The sequence below is a fragment of the Neofelis nebulosa genome, chromosome 11, assembly GCF_028018385.1.
Source record: "Neofelis nebulosa isolate mNeoNeb1 chromosome 11, mNeoNeb1.pri, whole genome shotgun sequence".
Lineage (NCBI taxonomy): Eukaryota > Metazoa > Chordata > Mammalia > Carnivora > Felidae > Neofelis > Neofelis nebulosa.
This window is the reverse complement of record NC_080792.1, coordinates 14,788,879-14,809,634: the sequence shown is the minus strand read 5'-3', so window position 1 is coordinate 14,809,634 and position 20,756 is coordinate 14,788,879. Positions and strand designations below refer to the sequence as shown.

At 41.8% G+C, this 20,756-nt stretch overlaps 1 long non-coding RNA gene across 4 annotated transcripts in view; it reads right to left on the bottom strand.

The window, feature by feature from the left end:
* Positions 1-20,756, bottom strand: part of LOC131489987 (uncharacterized) — a 97,661-nt gene that overhangs the window by 13,244 nt on the left and 63,661 nt on the right. The window contains exon 6 of one of the 4 annotated variants that reach the window (XR_009250878.1): positions 2,721-2,903. The exons of the other annotated variants lie outside the window; for them this stretch is intronic. This is a non-coding gene — a long non-coding RNA (uncharacterized LOC131489987). The remainder of the gene's footprint in view (positions 1-2,720; positions 2,904-20,756) is intronic. 4 annotated transcript variants of the gene reach the window in all.

Below are 20,756 nucleotides of genomic sequence, written 5' to 3'. Positions count from 1 at the left end.
TTCTCTGTTATCAGTACAAATAAAAAAGTAATAGAAGTTTAAACAAAAACCACTCCACCATCTGACATCTAATACACATTCTATTATGGTACCATAAAAATACAAAGTATTTAGAAAAAACAGAAATTAGAACCACACATATTAAAACTTAAGGTATTTAGCCAAAATTGTGCCCAGAAACAAGTTTGACGTTTTAAAAGCTTTAACTGTTATTCGAGAAAGGTTGAAAAAAGAAAATCTAGTCATTTGAATGTGGAAGCTAGAAGAAGATTACAAGATAGCTAAAATAAAGAAAAGGAAGAAAATAATAGAGGTAAAAAGCCCAAATTAATAAAATTAGAGATCGGTCAACAAATTCGAGAACTTTATATGTGAGAAAAAATAAGCAAAGTAGTCCATATCTGAAAAGTTAAATGAAGAAAAAAATAAAAACAACAACACAAATTTAGAACAGGGGAAGTATGCGACAACAAATATGGAGGGGACTTTAAATAGATAAGCATAGACTTGCATATGCAATTCTCATACCATATTCAAGTCTATGCTAATAAATTTCAAAATCTGGCAATTTTCTGAAAAAATGGAAATTTCCAAAATTGAAACTAGAAATACCATAATGTACTAGTAAAGCAATAACAAGGACTGTCAAAGAACCACTTCCTAATAAGGCTCCAGGACCAGATAGTTTACTAATAGATTCTTTCAAGTTCTCAAAGGAGGAAGATTCACATCCTCCATATTTGTTCCAGGGCATGTAAAAAAGGCAATTACCCCATTCATTTTGTGATCCTTCCCTTCATTTTCTTTTACCCCTATATTTCACCATTTATTTATTTTATTGGTCTTTTACACTCAGTTAACCTCATGTTCTATCAAACTTGCAGCCTCACAAAAGTCGTTTCAAAAGTGTTTTTGCTTCTGAGGAGTTTTGAATAGGCTGTGACACAGGTTTATAGATGAGAAGAAAACAAGAAAATGTTTTTCTCATCCTTTTCAGAATCCGAACTTTCAATAATAAGTATCTACAATGTGGGTGACCTTATCCTGCGCTTTTTAACACAGGCAAATGGTTTGTGATTATTATCCTGTCTTTTTGTATTGTAATTTTAATACACAATTTTGGGGGGCTTAGTTTAGTTTAGTTGATGTCCTTCCCTCTTAAAAAAATCTCTGCTCATACTCAAAGGTCGAGGCCAAAATCCTGATGTTGCAATTCTTATCTTTGCGATGACTTTATAACCATGAATGCTGTTCCTTACCAATATTTTTTTCTGAATATCAGCTGAATATTCAGGATCATCCCTCTGTAAACAAGTCGGAGTTATATGAGAAAATGAAGAAAACTGCTTGACTTTAGGAAGAAAGTTGCCATCCTGCCTGGCCCAGTTGCTGGGAACTTGAACAACCTGGAAACCTAGGAAATATTTCCAATTTGCAGAACTGTATTGACCAATTTCAAGGGCAAAACTAACGAAAGGAAAGTTTTGCCACCATCCTTCTCTGTTGTGCTTCTTCCATGGGGGTAGGCGGGAGAAGTCCTTTCTCTCCCCATCCACGGTGATTTGAATCCTTCCAGGGGCGCCTGGATGGCTCAGTTGGGTAAGTGTCCGACTTTGGCTCAGGTCATGGTCTCACAGTTCGTGGGTGGGAGCCCTGCATCGGGCTCTCTGCTGTCAGCATGGAGCCTGCTTCAGATCTTCTGTCCCCCTCTGCCTCTGCCCCTCCCTTACTTGTGTTCTCTCTCTCTGTCTCTCTCAAAAATAAACTTAAAAAAAGATGAATCCTTCCAAAAGGGAAAGGACTCAGTTTTGCTGAAAGCTTTCATAGTTAATTCAATGCAATCAAAATCATTCATCTTTGAAGCTGTCAGCACCTGGAAGACTGATAGGCATTCGTTCCCTTCCCTCTGCCTCCTTTGAATTTTGTTGTTACCAGGGAACTAACTGCATTAAAGTTAAAACACACACACACACACACACACACACTCTTGTAGTTTGATGAAAGGTACAACTTAACGTTTTGTTCCTTGGAGCCCAGAACAGTAACTAGTACCTAGTTTACACTTAATAAGTGTTATTTGAAACTAAATAAAATCAAATTGAATTGAACTCAGCTAAAATAGGGGTATAAAGACAAAGCTATGGGAGCAACAGAGGAGAGAAGTTTCTAATTCTGCCTGGGAGCGTTAGAAAAAGTCCAAATAAAAATAACACAAAATGTGTTTGGAGGAGTGAAACACACCATTTTGACAATGCAATTTAATTGCATGGAGAAAACATTTGTTTAATTTTAATAATAAATGCTTACACATTTTTGCACAGCATTTTAATCTTTGAAACCCTTCCAGGCGCTAAATAATTGAATTTTCTAGATTACATTCTTCAAAAATCATCCACATTGATTTGATGTTCCCAGCAGAGTAGTTAAAGGAAAATGTACACAAATTAAAGCAGAGACAGCACAAACTCAGGACTCTTCTCCACATTATTTGGACCACCCACTACCCAAGAGGTGGTACCAAAAGGAGACAGGTGGCCCTGATTCTGTCCATGAGAAGTAGAAGCCACCCCTATCAGTGCAGACACCAATGTCACCTGATCATATGCACAAGGGAGATCAGCAAAGAAAACACCCAGATCCTCTGGGCCCTAAAAGGCAAAATAACAGCATCCAGAGATCCATATGGGCTATTCTTCTCAACACCCGCTTTCTACAGTCACCTCTTTCCTAGTAAACTGAAGAGCTTCTAGGAACAATGTTGCTGTTTAAAGATCTCTCTAATCATGTGAGGTGAGGTTTCTACGCTGGAATCCACGTGTGCTGTGATGTATGTGTCTGTAAACAGATGCTTGATGGGACTTTTCTTGTTGTCATAAGTCCATCTGCAGCCTATTTAAGAAAGACTAGAAATAAGAAAGAGTAATTAGAGAAAGTTACCAAATGAAAGAGGGAAAGCTTCCTTCCACTCCAGGCCAGAGATGGGAGGGTACTGAAAGCCACCCCCGCCTCAACCCCCACCAGAGAGGCTGGGTTGTCCTCAAGAAAACACTGGGAGATGGAGCGCCTGGGTGGCTCAGTTGGTTGAGCGTCCGACTTCGGCTCAGTTCATGATCTCACAGCTCGTGAGTTCGAGCCCCACGTCGGGCTCTGTGCCGACAGCTCGGAGCCTGGAGCCTGCTTCAGATTCTGTGTCTCCCTCTCTCTCTCTGCCCCTAACCCACTCACATTCTGTCTCTGTCTCTGTCTCTCTCAAAAATAAATAAACATTAAAAAAAAAAAAAAAAAGGGGCGCCTGGGTGGCGCAGTCGGTTAAGCGTCCGACTTCAGCCAGGTCACGATCTCGCGGTCCGTGAGTTCGAGCCCCGCGTCAGGCTCTGGGCCGATGGCTCGGAGCCTGGAGCCTGTTTCCGATTCTGTGTCTCCCTCTCTCTCTGCCCCTCCCCCGTTCATGCTCTGTCTCTCTCTGTCCCAAAAATAAATAAAAAATGTTGAAAAAAAAAAAAATTAAAAAAAAAAAAAAGACACTAGGAGGGCAAAGAAACGAGGAAGAAGACCCATCCTTCCCTGCTGGGTCTCTGAGCCCAGAGGTTGAGGCTGAGAGTCCGGGAGGAAGAAGCTCTGGACTGAATGGGAGACTGAAGTTTTGATTTCAACTAGAAGAGACACTTTAACCCTTGAAAATGAGTCATAGCTACTTAAGTGAGATTATTCTTATAACTGAAAGCCACTCCTAAGCAATGAGATGTGTCCACTGTGCCATCATGGATCACGGAGCAGAGATCTGGCAAAGCCATGAAAGGAAAAAGAAATGGCGCCATGTCCTGTTTGTATCCACTGAGATCGTTGCATTTAATAAACTAGTTACACAATCTTACAGTGTCACCTCATTTGTCCTAACACGGTCAAGGAAATAGGCTATTACGTAGTTGATTCTGTTAGCAGTTGTAATGACCCGGCTGGCTTAACTACATGGTAATCCAAATAATGATGCAAAAATCAGATAAACAGCCACACAAAAGGTTGACTGAATGGCCATGGAGAGCAGCAGCTTTAGACTTCTCTCCCTTTTGCCCCCATAACTCTCAATAAAACTGAATAATAAAATTCAGACCAAGCTGTCATTAAGATGACATTATGACTTGTCTGGATAATCAAAACCTGGCAGACAGTCAGTGTAATTGTGGTTTTAAACAAACACTTTTCCACTCAGAAACAGGTAAAGGGACTAGCCCCAATGATTAGTAAGGACCAAGATTAGCTGGAGAAACAAATTTCAGCCCAGCCTTCAGAAGTCCCAGGCTTAAGCTACTTTTTAAAAGTTCAAAATGCTTAAGTGATGACAACCCACACAGGTTATTGTGAAAACGGTCTCTTGATTTTGAATCACTGAGATGCCCAGTTCTCATCTGTCACCTGCAAGGAATCACTGTGAACTGCACTCATTTTCTCCTGTTAGCAGGGTCAGTCACAGCGACCAAAACAAAACAAAACACAACAACTGAACTGATCAGGAGATAGCTAAATGGATCAACCAATAAAATCTGGAATGCTTTGTAATTGCATGATAATGACAGAATCTACAATAATAAAATGGCTCACAATTTGAATTTATAATCCCTACTTACTTCATAAAGCCCTAGCATTTTAGAGGCAAGATTATCTATTCACAAGGCTTCTGCCCAACTCATGTAAGAGGATTCTATTATGGTTAAACTGGAGATAAAATGGGAGTTTTAATATGATCATAGGTCAGTGGTTTTTGAATTGTTAATGTATAAAAGACCCCAGAGGCATATGCTGAATATATAGTCCGTGAAAGACAAAATTAAATAAACAAAAAGCAATTTACAAGCTGGAAAACATTTTTTCGTTCTCATGGAGCGTTATAACACATGTCCTCTAGCATCCAACTTAACAGGGCTGAGCTGACACCACAGAAAGGAGGCAAGTAAATTAATTTCGCTTCATAGGCCCAGAACTAGAAGAAAATGGTTTGTGGAAAAGCTTTTCAAAATTGAGAACATGAACCACAGGGGTAGACACATGATTCCCGAGGGGCATGGAAGTTCCTGAAAATGAGATTCATCCTAGTGATGCCACAAGATAATGAAGATGACATATACTTATTTATGTGTTTATTTACATTTGTTCTACCCTACCTACTTTCCGAAAGAATTGTAGCGAAGGAGAAAATCCTGGAGAACAAGGGAGATATTTTCAGTCTGGGTCAGCCAGTGCCTTGAACATAATCTGCAAGGCTGTCATACTAAGTAGGGTACCTATGAGGGGTCTTACACGCAGCTTCCCCTTTTGCCCTTCATGGAAGCCCTTGGCTTATAGCCCACGTCCTTATTTTGTTGACCCTTGGCTCCCGGTTGCTCATTTAGGCCACTGATTTCTCACCCTAAGATGCCTATCTGGTAACAGCTGTCCAGAGGAGAGAGCTGACCCTCCCCATCGGTGTCATTGCACACACACACTGGAAACTGGGAAGAGACACACACGTGCCTGCTTTGCAGCAGCCTAGCACCTGAGAAACTTTGTCCCAGCCACCCCTCTTGGGTAATGGTTTGAAAACAAGAGACACGGGTGGGTTTGGTTGCAAAACTTATCAGAAATGGTCATTGGAGGCTCTCAGAGTCCCTGATTCTCCAGCACTGACTGGGTATCTAGCAGATGCTAACTACCCTGAGTAGTTAGTATAAGACCACTCTCGCTTCAAATGCCAGTGCAAATGGGATGCCCAGGCTGCTCGCACTTCCTTCTGACTTGGCTATAAATTCTAGGGTTCCCATGCCCCCCTTTCAGTTTTGATGGTTACCTGGAACAACTCCCAGAATCTAGGAAAATGCTATACTTACTACTACAGTTTATTATAAAGGGTACAAATAAACAGCCAGATGAAGAGGTCCAGAGGGTGAGGTCCAGAGGAGCCCTGAGCACAGGAGCCTCTGTCTCCCTGGAGTTGGGGCACACCATCCCCCTGGCACATGGAGGGGTTCACCAACTTGGAAGATCCCTAGACTCCCTCATTTGGGGGTATGGATGGAGGTTTCATTATGGTAGCATGATTGAGTAAATCCTTGGCCGTTGGTGACTGAATTCAAACTCCAGCCCCTCTTCCCTCCTCAGAGTCAGGGAGTAGGGCTGAAAGTTCCAACCTTCTAATCATGGCCTGGTCTTTCCGGCCACCAACCCCCATCCTGAAGCTGTCTAGGGATTCTGCCAAAAGTCACCTCATTAGCAGAAACTCAGGTTGAGTAGTTAAGAGGAGCTCATTATAAATAACAAAAGATGCTCCTACCACCCCTATACCTCACGAAATTCCAAGGGTTTTAGGAGCTCTGTGCCAGGACCTGGGACAGAAGTAAAACATGTATTTCTTATCTAGCATTAAACCTCAAAGGGCTGTGAGATCCTCTAATCCAGACCAACTATCCCACAGTAAGATCAAATAAGGCCCATTTCCTTTTCACCTCCACAAACCCCCTGCGTATCTAGTGGAGATTTCAGTTTTGTTCCATCCACATTTCCTACAAGCCGATTCTGAGTGTTAGTCGCTGCCAGGGGCAGTGAGAGTGAGCCCCGGAGCCCGTTCACCCCACTGGCTAACACTGAAGAGTGAGGCCCCTGCTCTATCCCATTCCATCCGTTAACTATCGTATGCAATAGGATCCATGTTACAGATGAGGACCCTGAGGGCCAGAGAAGTCAAGGAGGGCCAAGGTCATATGCTAGTAAGCTGTGGAAATGTCACTTAAGCTCTCAGGTCTGTCTAACTCCAGGGTTTGAGCTCTTTACTTGGTACCACTCTGCCTCGCAGCCACAGTGACGGCAGACTACTGCGGAAGAAACCACTGGATCAGGATTAAAGTAACCCGCAAGGATCACAAATAACAGGAATTGGGCATGTCTTCACAACTGATGCTTCCGACAGTGTGGCTCTGAGGGGGACATCTTTGGCTCCCATGAGTGGGCACTTTGAGTTACTGACGACATCATGGAGGCAACCACACACACACAAAAGTTTAATATAATCAAAATAAATTGTCTTAAAAACAAAAAAAAAGTTTCCCTCAAAACAAAACCTCATTAATTCAGATGCCACTAATTCAAGGCCAGTGTTGTATTAATAGGAACCAGGCTGAATTTTACCTTTGCAAACACTTTCCTAATAAATCGGGAAATTAATTGCATTGTGGTGTGAGATTTATTATATTCATTATCAGGTTCCAGAGCACTATATTATTCTCAATTAAAGTTCTGCAATGCTACTTTGACAATTTTCATCATCATTATTATTTTCAATCCATACTTGCAAAACTTAATAGAAGGGTAAAATATAGTTCCCGGCGTATGTAATATATTGATATTAGAAATATTTATGCAGCTTGTATTTGTTTATTTTTACAAAATTTGCATAATCAATTTAGCAAGTTTATATTGTTTAATGCTTGTTTACAGAAAAATATATACTTCTGAGGTATATTCTATAGAATTTTTACAAAGAATGTGGTTCAGGCGGTTATTTCCTAGGTAATGATATCATTCATAATAAAAACTGCAAGACTTATAAGACTCCAGCAGCATTGGGATTTAGAAGTTATTTAACAGTAAATCTCTAGGGAGATCCCAAAGGTTCTTCCAAGCTATAAATATGTTCAATTGCTTCACATGTGTGAAACAAATCGTCTTCTTTATGGAGTATTTGCTAGACTAAAGGACCTTTTCCCCCTTATTTCAGGTTCAAGTGAGGTGTGAATGTGAAGGACCATGGTCAAGCCAATGAACCACAAGGACATCTTTCTCTGCATGGAATGAACATAAACACATATGAAGTCCACTGTGTGGGCTTTCCTATCTGCTCCACCCCTCCAAAAAAATCTGTGCATCCTATCCTGGCTCTTAATATGTTCAAAACTTGCCAACAGTAGTGATCGAAACACAGATTGACCCTAAAGCAATCTACTGAAATGGAGGCAGGTTTTGCAAAAGTCAAAATCAAATTTATTATCAGTGGTTTTGAATGGAAAAAAAAGGGAATAAAGAACAAATTTTGGTGGGAAAGGGCCCTCATAGATTGAACGTAGCTGTCAAGGAGCTGCTCCTGGGGCACAGAGGAGGGGAGCACCATAGGTGGGATCCCCGCTGGCCAATGGACTCACCCGCGAAGGCCAGCCACCACAGGACCCACTCGCGAGGCCGATGTCCTCCTTTCAGCTATCTCAGACCACCATTATAGAAGAACCTCAGGAATTCGGGTTTACCGGATTTGGAATCTGACAGCCTTCATAAAACCATAAAACATTAAGACTGAGGGATGTGAGCGAGTACATTACCCAGTCTCCTCATCTCACGGGTGGTACAGATGAGGACACTGAGGACAAGAGATAGCTAGGTGACTTGTCCAAGGTTATGGGTTCCTGAAGAGAATTTTCTCCTCCCTGCCAAACTATGTTCACGGTCGCTATTGTGGGTTGAATTGTGTCCCCCCAAAAGATGTTTGAGCCTCAAGCCCCGGTAAGTGTGTGTGTGACCTTATTTGGAAATAGGGTCTTTGCAGATATAATTAAGTTAAAATGAGGTCCCACTGGATTTGGGTGAGACTTAATCCAATGACTGATGTCCTTATAAGAGGAGGGAAATTTGGACACAGACATAATGGAAAGAAGGGAAGGAGGTGATGACAGAGGCAGAGGTTGAAGCAATCTAGCTGCCAGCCGAGAAGAGCCAATAGTTGTGAGAAGCCAGGAGAAGCTGGAAGAGGCAAGGAAGGATCCTTCCCCACAGCCTTCAGAGGGAGCACGGCCCTGCCAGCACCTTGATCTTGGATTTCTGTTCTCCAGAACAGAGAAACGATGAATTTCTATTGTTAAAGCCACCCACTTTGTGATAACTTGTCAGAGCAGTCCTAGGAAACTAATCCAGTAACGTTCACGTAGAACAGCATCAAAACCCGTTCCATACAAAGATCGTTTACAGCGGCGTAAATCTCCAGTGAAGGTTCACAACTAACCACAAACATATATCCCAAAAAGCTTATTTATTAGGCACTTGCCATTTTTTTTTCTTTTTTAAAGTTTATTTATCTTGAGAGAGAGAGAGAGAGAGAGAGAATCCCAAGTAGGCTCTGAGCTGTCGGCACAGAGCCCAATGTGGGGCTCGAACTCACGAACCACAAGACCACGCATGACCTGAGCTGAAGTCGGATGCTTAACCGACTGAGCCACCCAGGCGCCCTGAGCATCTGCCCTTTTCTTAAGTATCATACTTTACTTCATATCATCTTTATAACAACACAGTGATGTATGATTCACCCATTTTAAGGATGAACAAATAAAAGCCTGGAGAAATTTAAGGAACTTGCACAGAGTCGGTCTGCTAGTAAATGCCGGAGTTGGAAATCAAACCTGGCAATGTGCACCTCAAAACCCATGCACTTAGCACTACCTCAGGCCAGCTGCATATGGCGGGTCAGCCTGCACACTGAGTGTACCAGAGTTGTGCAAGATGGCAGCCCTGCCCTGGGCCATGGGGTTGCAATCGCTGCAAACAAGTTGTCTGAGAGGAATGGCCGGACATGCCCAAGTTGTTTAATGGGCCAGTAAAAACAGCAATCCGATTCTAACAGTTCACCTCCTTACCAAGAACTCCTCCATATCCACACCATCATGTCCATTCATTCTTTCCCATAATAAACGTAGGCTACATACCTTCATCTGCCAGCCGCTCCCTTGGGTGCATCGGTGGCCACTCAGAGAATGAAACATTAGCTTTGCCCTGACTGAGCTCGCAGGGAAGTTGTGGCCGCAGTTAAAAAGACTAGTTCTTGCCTGAAAGAGTGCCAGAAAACCTCCCTGTGTTTTGCAGATGCTAGTACTTCGGTGAATTTAGGATTTTCCTCTACGCATTAAAAAGGTAGCTCAGAAGAGCCACAGCAGTAGAGCACTGATTGGACCCTTTGAATTTCTTCTCACTCACCCAGAGGCAGGGGAATGAAAGTTCAGAAACAGGAGACTGAAGCAGAGGAGCACATTTCCCAAGCACGCTCCAAGGACAAGAAAATGAATTTGGTTTTGTGCTCTTCGCAGCTAGAGTTTGGGGGCAAACGAGTGATTTTAAGCCACGAGAAAGGCATGAAAGCAGCACAAGCAAGGACATAGGAGGCATGAATTTAAGGAGTAAAGAGAGCTATCAGACGAGTGCAGCCATAGCCCAGTGTGTGCGTGTGTGCCTGTGTGCCTGTGTGTGTGTGTGTGTGTGTGTGTGTGTGTTTACCCGCACCCAGGTACATATGCACAGACATACACACACAGTGGGTTGTAGGGACAGTGTTGGTTGGTGATGCAGGCAAGGTAGATGGGTGCAGCTGAGCTCAGGTGTTTACCAAAGGGGCGCCTGGGTGGCTCAGTGGGTTAAGCGTCCAACTGCGGCTCAGATCATGATTTCATGATTCACAAGTTCAGGCCCTGCATCCGGTTCTGTGCTGACAGCTCGGAGCCTGGAGCCTGCTTTGGATTCTGTGTCTCCCTCCATATCTGCCCCTCCCCTGCTCACACTATGTGTGTGTGTGTGTGTGTGTGTGTGTGTGTGTCTCAAAAATAAACATTAAAAAATTTTTAAGCCTTACTTTTAAATGTGATATTTTTCCTCTTCTGCAGTCATGACTAAGAGCCTGGCCTGAATAGAGAAGCTTCACAACTTTCAATGTCAAAGTTTTTTTTTTTTCAATTTTAAAGTTCTAATAACAAAATGAAGATCTCTCTTACTGCGAATTTTTTTACACATTAAGAATCATTCCCTATACATATCTATGTTACAAACTGCCACAGAAACTAATTTTGTCTAGCTCAAAGATTAGCTCTAGACCAGAGGTTGGTAGACATCTTCTACGAAGGGCCAATGAGCCAATTTTTTTTTTTACGTTTTGCAGGCCTTACGGTCTCTGTCATACCAACTCTGAAGTTACAGCGTGAAAGCAGCCATATACTATATGTAAATAAGTGAATATGGCTGTTTCAATAAAATTTTATTTACAAATGAGGCAGGAGCAAATTTGGTCTATGCACAATAGTTTGCCAATTCCTGCTATAGCCACATAACCTTACTCCTGTTCAGTCAAGGAATGTTTAACCCACTTTTGTAACTGGCCAATTTTCATTGTCTTATTATTCAGTTTTCTCCTCAGGTTGATCATTCAGATTAATATTTCATACATATTTATATAAGCACTGACTTTCTTCATCCCTGGGGCAGCATCATATAGATTAGAAAGCATTCAAAAGAATAGTTTTACCATTTCACTTTCTTTGTTATCAGTAACTCTCTTATAGAGTCCCTTTAGTTTACGTGATCTTTGTAGAAAGTGTGGCTAGGCATCCAAAATAATGTCCCTCTAAGGGGACAAGCTCATAGAGAGATAGCAGAGGGTCTTGCCAGCCTTGACTTTGTATTTTAACATTTTATTAAAAGCATGCCTGGGAGGGGCGCCTGGCTGGCTCAGTCAGTAGAGCATGTGACTCTTGATCTCGGGGTTGTGAGTTCGAGTCTCACATTGGATGTATGTATGTATTGCTTAAAAAGAAGAAAAATAGGGGCACCTGGGTGGCTCAGTCGGTTAAGTGTCCGACTTAGGCTCTGGTCATGATCTCACAGTTCGTGAGAGTTCGAGTCCCGTTGTCAGGCTCTGTGATGGCAGCTTAGACCCTGGAGCCTGCTTTGGATTCTGTGTCTCCCTCTCTGCCCCCCCACTGCTTGCACTCTCTCTCCCAAAAATAAATAAACATTAAAAAATATAAGAAAAATAAATACAAAATAAATAAAAGTATGTCTGGGAATTTTCTCTTTAGAGCTTTAAGGCCACACACCTCATTATTCTACTCCACAAAACATTCCTTATCAGACAGTCAACAACATAGTTACCCTTCAGCTTGTGGAAGCAGAAAGATTCATGACTCAGAATCTCAGAATCAAAAAGTATCTCAGACAGTGGCAGTTCCCAATCATATGTGGGTCCTTTGAAGTAAAAGAAACAGGAGGGCACATTATGAATGCAAAATTAGGTGCAAAAGTGAATTTTATTTTAAATGAGAAAAAAAAATGTCAACAGATAGAAACTCTAAAAAGCTGAGAAATACTACAACCATTTTATTTCAGATTACCTTTTGGGTTTCTAATAACATACTTCCTTTTGCCACATTTAAAACTTTGGCTGGGTTTAGGGATGCCTGGGTGGCTCAGTCAGTTAAGTATCTGGCTTTGGCTCAGGTCATGATCTCTCGGTTTGTGGGTTCGAGCCCCATGTCAGGCTCTGTGCTGACAGCTCAGAGCCTGGAGCCTGCTTTGGATTCTGTGTCTCCCTCTCTCTCTGCCCCACCCCCTGCTTGCACTCTGTCTCTCCCTCGCTCTCAAAAATAAATAAGCATTAAAAAAATAAAAAATAAATTTTAAAAAGTCAATATCGATAGTGATACAAAGATAGTGTATCACTTAATCGATAGTGATACAAAGATCTGCACATTTATGGAAATGTGTGGCCATGCAAGCCCATTGCTAGGCCTTGAAAGGGTCTGTGAAGAGGAGAATCCACAAGTTTTGGCTTCATTATCATCATGGTAAACCCCCCTCTGACCTTCAAAAGCACTTAGTTTAGGTTTCATATCAATTAGTTATCCCTGGTGGTTAACCAGCCTCTTCATAAACACCCCCTGTAATACTTAATTTATTACTTCCCAAAGCACCCCTACCCGTTTTTAGGCATTGTGTTAGTCAGGGATCTCCAGAGAAACAGAGACATTAGGACAGATATAAATACACGTAAGAAGAAATTTATTATAGGAACTGGCTCAGCAGTTCTCAGGGCTGAGAAGTGGCATGATCTGCTGTCTGCAAGCTGAAGAGCGGGGAAAGCTGGGGCTCTCCTTCAGTCTGAGACCGAAGGCCCGAGGACCAGCTGCACCCACGTCCGAGGGCAGGAGAAGATGCATGTCCCAGCCCAAGTAGAGAGTGAATTCCCCTTTCTTCAACCTTTTGGTTCTATCTGGGCTTTCAACAGATTGGATGATGCTCACCCACACACTGGTGAAGGCATCCTCTTTACTCAGTCTACTGATTCAAATGCTAATCTCTTCTGGAAACGCCTTTGGAGACACACCCAGAAATAATGTTCTACCCATTATCTGGGCATCCCTTAGCTCAGTCAAGTTGACACATAAAATTAATCATCATGGGCATCTTATTGTTTTGGAACTGTGGTAAACCAAATCCCACCTCCTAATAACTACTATCCAGTGGTTCTAAGTCTCCCCCTTTATTTTTGAAAGTTTGCTTATTAATTTATTTATTTAAAAGTAATCTCTATGCCCAATGTGGGGCTCAAACTCACAACTCCAAGATCAAGAGTCATATGCTCTTCTGACTGAGCCAACCGGACACCTCCTAAGTCTCCCATTTGAATAGTAAATCTAATCACTCTCCTACATGACAGTCATCCATATACATTTGAAGACTGTGGTCACATCATTCACTGTCTTAATTTGGGTTCTCTAGGAGGCAGACTCTTTCATAAGGATTTATTCAAATGCAAGTAGTATCTGGGAGGTGGGTCTAGGAAGCAGCAGTAGAGGAGGAGGGAACCGAGAGGGAAAAGAAAGCAGTCAACAAGAGTGTTATCAAGCCAATGACCACTGTGGACAACCTGAGCTCAGTCCTTGGGAAACCGTGGAAGCCAGCGTAGAATACGGGCCTCAGGGTTATCCCACCTAAAGGTTGAGGAAGCTGGGGATTTACACACCGACGCCCATCAATTATTAGTTGAGGGCTGCTCTTGAGAGAGATCGGGCTCCAGCTTTCAGAAAGAGCCCTCAAACAAAGAGATGGATAGGCTGGCAGCTGGAACTCAGCCAGCAAGTACTTTCATGGTAAGATCCAAGGGAATATGGGCAGCACATTCTCTAGGTCAAAATGCCTAGGGGTCCTCAAGGGTTCTGCACACAGAACAGCTAGGGGTCTCCTCCACCCTGTTCCATCAGATGCTCTTGCCTTTTTTTTTTTTTTTAGCTTAGAACTGAACATTATACTCTATGTGTGGTCAGACTTCTCACTCCTCAAATTTCTGGTCCCACAAAGAACAAGCACAACATAGAATAGGCACCATCATTGATCAAGGGTAGAAGAAAACATAGTAAGGTCAAGCCACAAAAACAGCTAAGAGTATTTAGGCAAATCTGATACCAGTGGAATGGACTTGGTGTGGTTCTAATGCAGCAGGTCTACTGAGGCTCCTGAATGGCTTTGACCCACCCGTCCCCAGGTCAGTCAACTGGGAAATTCTATTTTCTTTAAAAATTCCAGACAAATTCACTCTTTCCTTGTCACCTGTCACCTAAGAGGATATTCTTCTTTAGTGCTGTCATGTAAGAAAGATCGAAGTTTGAACTATGGAGAGTGCATGGACAATTGTTTATATTAGATAATCAAAAATAGCAAGCTCTTTGCATTAAAGGAACAGAATGATTCATTACTGTGGCAGTATTTTTTTAAGATTTTATTTTTAAGTAATCCCCACGGCCAACGTGGGGCTCTAACTTACAACCTCAAGATCAAGAGTCACATGCCCTACTGACTGAGCCAGCCAGGAGCCCAATTACTGCTGATTTTTTTAAGTTTATTTATTTTGTTTATTTATTTTTTAAGTTTTATTTCATTTTTGAGAGAGAGCACAAGTAGGGGAGGGGTAGAGACAGAAGGAGAGAAAGAATCCCAAGCAGGCTCTGTGCTGTCAGCACAGAACCTGATGCAGGACTTGAACTCATGAACCATGAGATCATGACCTGAGCTGAAATCAAGCCTAAGCCCAATGTTTAACCAACTGAGCTACCCAGGTGCCCCATTTTTTTAACTTGATTTTAAAATATATTTTTTAATTTATTTTTGAGAGAAAGAGAGGGAGAAGGAAAGCATGAACAGGGGAGGGGCAGAGAGAGAAAGAGACAGAGGATCTGAAGCAGGCTCTGTGCTGACAGCTGAGAGCCCAAGGCAGGGCTCAACCTCACAAACCACGAGATCATGACCTGAGCTGAAGTTGGACCTTAACCAGCCGTACCACTCACGCTACTCTGCAGCAGTTTTAAAATGCATTCATAATTCTTTGCTACTCTTACGTTCATAAGTTGGGTCCTAATCACCCTCTCTGAGTGTGGGTTGCACTTTGGTTCTAACAAAGAGAATATGACAGGAGCAACCACATAGGAATTCTGAGAAAGCTTGTAACAGGTGTTGTGGCTTTCTCCTTACTCACAGGCCACTCTCTCAGGGAAGCTAGCTGCCATGTTGTGAAAACACTTGAGCCGCCCCACGGAGAAGTCCACTTGGCAAGAAAGCCTTCCAGCCAAGAAGAGCAACAGGAACAAACCATCTTGAAAACAGGTCGATTGGCCCCAGTTGAGCCTTCAGATGAATACAGCTCTGGTTGACTTCTTGACAGCAACCTCATGAGAGATCCTGAGCCAGAAGCACCAGCTGAGTCACTCTTGGGTTCCTGACCCTCAGAAATTGTGAGAGGAAAATACATGATTGTGTTTTCTTTTTTAAGTGGCTATGTTTTGGGGTCATTTGTCTCACAGTAGTAGATAACTACGACATAGAGAATACACGCACAGCTGATTGGTCTTGTGAGATCATCAAAACTTGCCAGCTCTTTACCTGAAAGTGGCAGCATTCCTTCTTGTGATTCATTGCCATTTTCCTTCAGTTCTTAATGAAATTCTAATCCATTTATCAATAACTTCCCATTTCCTGAACTGCACATGTTTTTAACCTATTTCACCCGATCCCAAATCCCAGCAAGGTAAATGCTATCAAAGACTGCACTACTGGGACTTAAATCCCATCAATGGATGACCCTGCCACCCTGCCCTAAGAGCTATAGAATAAGTTCCTTACTTAGAATGGGGCAGAGGTAGTGGGCATTAGGGCAAGGCTTTATTTTGATATGTTTCATTAATTACCTCTTTAGTCTTTCTTTTCTTAGCACCTTTCACAAATGCTTATTTTATTTGTTTGTTTTTTTGTTTGTTTGTTTATTATTTTTTTTTTTTTTTTTTTTTTTTTAAATTTTTTTTTTCAACGTTTTTTATTTATTTTTGGGACAGAGAGAGAGACAGAGCATGAACGGGGGAGGGGCAGAGAGAGAGGGAGACACAGAGTCGGAAACAGGCTCCAGGCTCCGAGCCATCAGCCCAGAGCCTGACGCGGGGCTCGAACTCACGGACCGCGAGATCGTGACCTGGCTGAAGTCGGACGCTTAACCGACTGCGCCACCCAGGCGCCCCTGTTTGTTTATTATTTTAGAGAGAGATAGCATGTGAGTGGGAGGAGAGAAACGGAGAGGGAAAGAGAGACAATCCCAGACAGGCTCCATGGAGCCTGACACAGGGCTCCATATCATGACCCTGGGATCGCGATCTGAGCCAAAATCAAGAGTCGGTGGCTCAACTGACTGAGCCACCCAGGAGCCCCACAAATGATCTTTTAATAGCAGCAATATGTGAAGCCCAACTGAGTTCGGCTCTAGCCTATAAAAACACCTTCGTGTCTTTGGTGCCTTGTAAGTAACACAGAAATAGCCCAGCTAACCTCCCTGACTCTGGCCAATTAGTGTTTCAGCAGAGAAGTGTTTCTACATAAGGCAAGGGTTCCCTGTGCCTTCCAGGCTGCTATGGGGAAGTAATAAAGTGGTAAATTATGGCTGGGTGGAGAGCTAGCCTTTGGTCCTTGATCCTACTTCTCTGACAATAGCCAATAGGCTTCTACTTGCCGTAGATTGAACTTACCTTGATTCCTTTTCCCCCCAAACGGCTGCAGTTGCAAGTTATTGCTTGCCAGAACTTACTTCTCTCATACCTGTTCAAACATCTATCTGTGAGCAAGAAAAAGCTGATGGAAGGAAAAGGATATTTTGCTGTCCTCAGATCATAGGCAATTTAAAGAACTGAATTCATACTGACACCAGGATGGAATGAAGGATATTTTTCCCTGCAATTATGTCAGAACTATAGAGTGAAACAGAATGCGGACTGTGGTTGTAAATACATATGCTCCGTGTTCTTCAAAAAATTATTTGCCTCATTTGGAACTTCCAAGTCCATTAAAGTGTGGCTCCTTGCAGTTACTGGATTGCAATTACCCTTCAAAAGATATGCATGTTTTACATGGCAGTAAAAATTCTCAGAGCGAGTCAGTGAGTTCATGAGCATCTCAGCTAGTGGATTTGCACCTCTGATCCTGGCCACTCGGCTGCCCAAAAGTCCAGAGACCACCAGACCCGTGCCCACTTAGAGCCTCTTCCATTTAGTTGCTTACCTGTGGGTCTTGACTTTCCAATTCACATTTTAAATTGAAGTGTTATAAGCTAAGCCGGTTCACTCCCATCTCTTCTATTGTTCTCTAATTATGAGTTGGGTCCAAGATGACTTGAAATCTTGTGCCAATCCTGAAGTTATTCCAAACTGCTAATTTCGGGGATGAGTCTTAGAAATTCTGGCACACAGTAGGCACTCGATAAATGTTTGGGGGGGTGGGGTGCTTGGGTGGCTCAGTAGGTTGAGTGTTCGACTCTTGATTTCAGCTCAGGTCATGATCCCAGAGTTGGGGGATTGAGCCCCATGTTGGGCTCCATGCTGAACATACAGCCTGCTTGAGATTCTCTTTCTCTCTCCCTCTACCCCCCTCCCCTGCTCGTGCTTTCTAAAAAACAAAACAAAACAAAACAAAAAGAAAGAAAGAAAAAAGACAATTTTAACTAAAGGTAAAAATAAACAAATGTTTATGGACTCCTGGTATATACACATGGTATTTTGTTGTTGTTGTTGTTGTTGTTGAGAAAATTTCTATTTTCCACAGACAGTAGAGGCAAGATGTTCCTGGCACAAGACACACTGACTCAGGTGACTTTGATAGCAGGGAGCACTAAATAGAATTCCTGGAAAGGATGAGTTCTTCCAGCTTCTTTATTATCATATCATCTCCCACTCTTCACTAATTTCCTCAAAGATCCACAGATATTAGAATAAACATGCTGGAGCCTAACAGTTACCCAGTCCATGAGGATATAGAATTCAGTAGTCCATCTAAAACTTCTCACTATCTGAGCTACAAGAGCCTTTATAACATACCCTCTTATATGGACTTGGGTACTAACAGGATAGCTTGGCCCTAAGGGTTTTCCTTTAACAACATGAAAGAGAAATGGAAAGGGAGAGAAAAGAGAGAGAAGACCCTTTAATCGCCAAACTCACCATTTTCATATGAACATACAAAAAGATACAATGCTAAAATTGAACTTTAAAAATTCCATCCTAGTGCAAGCCTCTATCTGGAACTCACAACTTACTCAATATCAGTTATCGTCCAGGAGCAAAACTGTAAAATGTAAAGAAAGTGGCCAAGCCTTTAACTGGAATTCAATCCTTACTCAACACCCCAAGATGCAAACTAGAGTCAAACCCTACAAACATAATGAATGAGGAAAGACCTTCATTTTAAATACATAACTTTAGTAAGCACCAGAGTGTGCATAAAATAAAGTAACGTGAAAGATACAAATATTCAGAAAAGTGTTTACTTGAACATCAAATGTCAATAAATGTCACAGAAATCAAGTAGAAAGCAGGACATCAGTCACTCTATTCAGACATTACATCAAAATACTTATTATAAGGGATAATGCAACATTAAACACTTAGAAAATGTATATGCTAATCTGCTTCAAAAGATTCAGTGGATGGGTTTTTGCATAGGTATAATGAATTTCAATGTGTGCTTTCTTTCTTTCTTTCTTTCTTTTTTTTTTTTACATTGACCCTATTTGAGGTTTATGACTAGCAAATGTTAATGTATTTCTACTGTCAAATCACTTCAGAAAATTCGTTGATTCCCAGTGGGTGCTGAAGCCATGTGGCTCATTGTTGCTGCATCAAAGACATGAGATGCCTTTCTTCATTGTGTGGGATTCATGTGCATCTAGTTTTTCAGGGAAGATGGTGGACAATAGAATATACAATATATGAAGAAAACCTAAAATGGAGATGCTGTTTGCGGTTATAACATTGATGTGAGTTAGTGTGAAATAGGTGTTGAGAACATCATTCTCCTCCACTTATTAAAACTAAAAAACTTCCTGAATATTGTATATCAAAGGTTTTACCAGCTGGTGTTTAAGGAAAAAGAGGTGGCTGTCCAGTAAAATACTGATATATCTTCATAATAGCAATAGTTAGAAAAATGAGTTGATGTGGTTGAAATGAAGAAGTCTTCATAGTTAACAGAAAGAGAAGAGCTAACCCTTCCCCAAAACGGCAGACAATTGTACATCCACATTTCTTTAGAATTACCTGGGGCCTGAAATTTATGAGAATAACTACCCCCACATCATGATGTCAGCACACGAATACTTTTTTAATTCTTGTATCCTGCATTTTGAAGAAGGATTATGGAATGGATTTGAAATGCATTGCTTAGTCTATGTGGGAACTTAATGTATTTTAATTAATAAGGCATAATGGTTTTAAAAAATATAATAATAATAATAAATAAATAAAATAAAAATTCCATCCTAGGAGTGGTCTTTTTTTAATTTTTTAAGTCTTTTTTCATGAGCTGAAATCTTCCTATCTCATTTTGGTGAAAGAGATGAGAAAGACTGATGAAAGCACCTTTCTTGCCAAAGTCCTCTCTGTCAGTTCAGAGCAAGGAGAATTAAAATACCAAACAAATTCATCCATCATGACGTACTTCTTGTCTCCTTTTCATCTTTCTTCTACTTCCTAGATTACTAATTTCTCAGTCACCTTGTTTTCACTCCCACTCTGATGGGGAGCATATTTATAATACTTAATACTTGCAATATCTACAGATACTGGTCCCATCGTACTTAGCATCTGCCATATGTATAGGATCTCAAAAAGTTTCAAGATATTAAGTAGGTGTCTCACGCGATTTCAGAAATAGAATAGGTAAGGAAAGTGAGTTTTAGAAAACCAAAGGATAACTGTTGTCTCTAGTAAAAACTGGAGGATTTCATCAGGACCTCGGGGCTGCCTATCACATTTAACCATTGGCTGCTTGACCATTGGCAAGGGGATCAGTCAGGGTAAGTTAAGTTATACTGTGATAACAAACACCTCCGAAATCTCAGTGGTTTATAACTAAGATTGTTCTCCACTTACACCACATGTCCATCACAGGGTGGTTGTGGCTTTGTGCCACGCCATGCTTACTCTTAGATGGAGGTTGATGGAGCAGTTTCTATCTTGGATCTGCCATTTTTGTGACAGAGGGGAAAGAGCATGTAGAAAATAACATGCTGGCTCTCAGAGATTTTCTCCAGAAGTGGCCCACATCATTTCCACTCACAGACCGTTGGCCAGAGCAAGTTCAACGGCTCTGTCAATGGGGCAGGGACAAATAATCCTTTCACAAGGAGGGGTGGCAAGGATTCTGCAGGTTATACACTTGTCCCAGGGAGAGAGGTCTGTTTATTCACTTGTGAAAAAGTTACCTCCCTGATAAAGCTTATAATGTAATACTTCTGACCACTTGGCAATAAAGTAGGGTAGTATTACAGTTACTGTTCATACCTGCCCTCTGTAAGTACCATATATGCAATGGTTCCTCATAAACGCAACAGGCAAACGTTGCGTTAGGAACGGCTTCTTGTTCAAGTCATGGTTGGTCCAATGTTTCTAGAAGATGCTTAC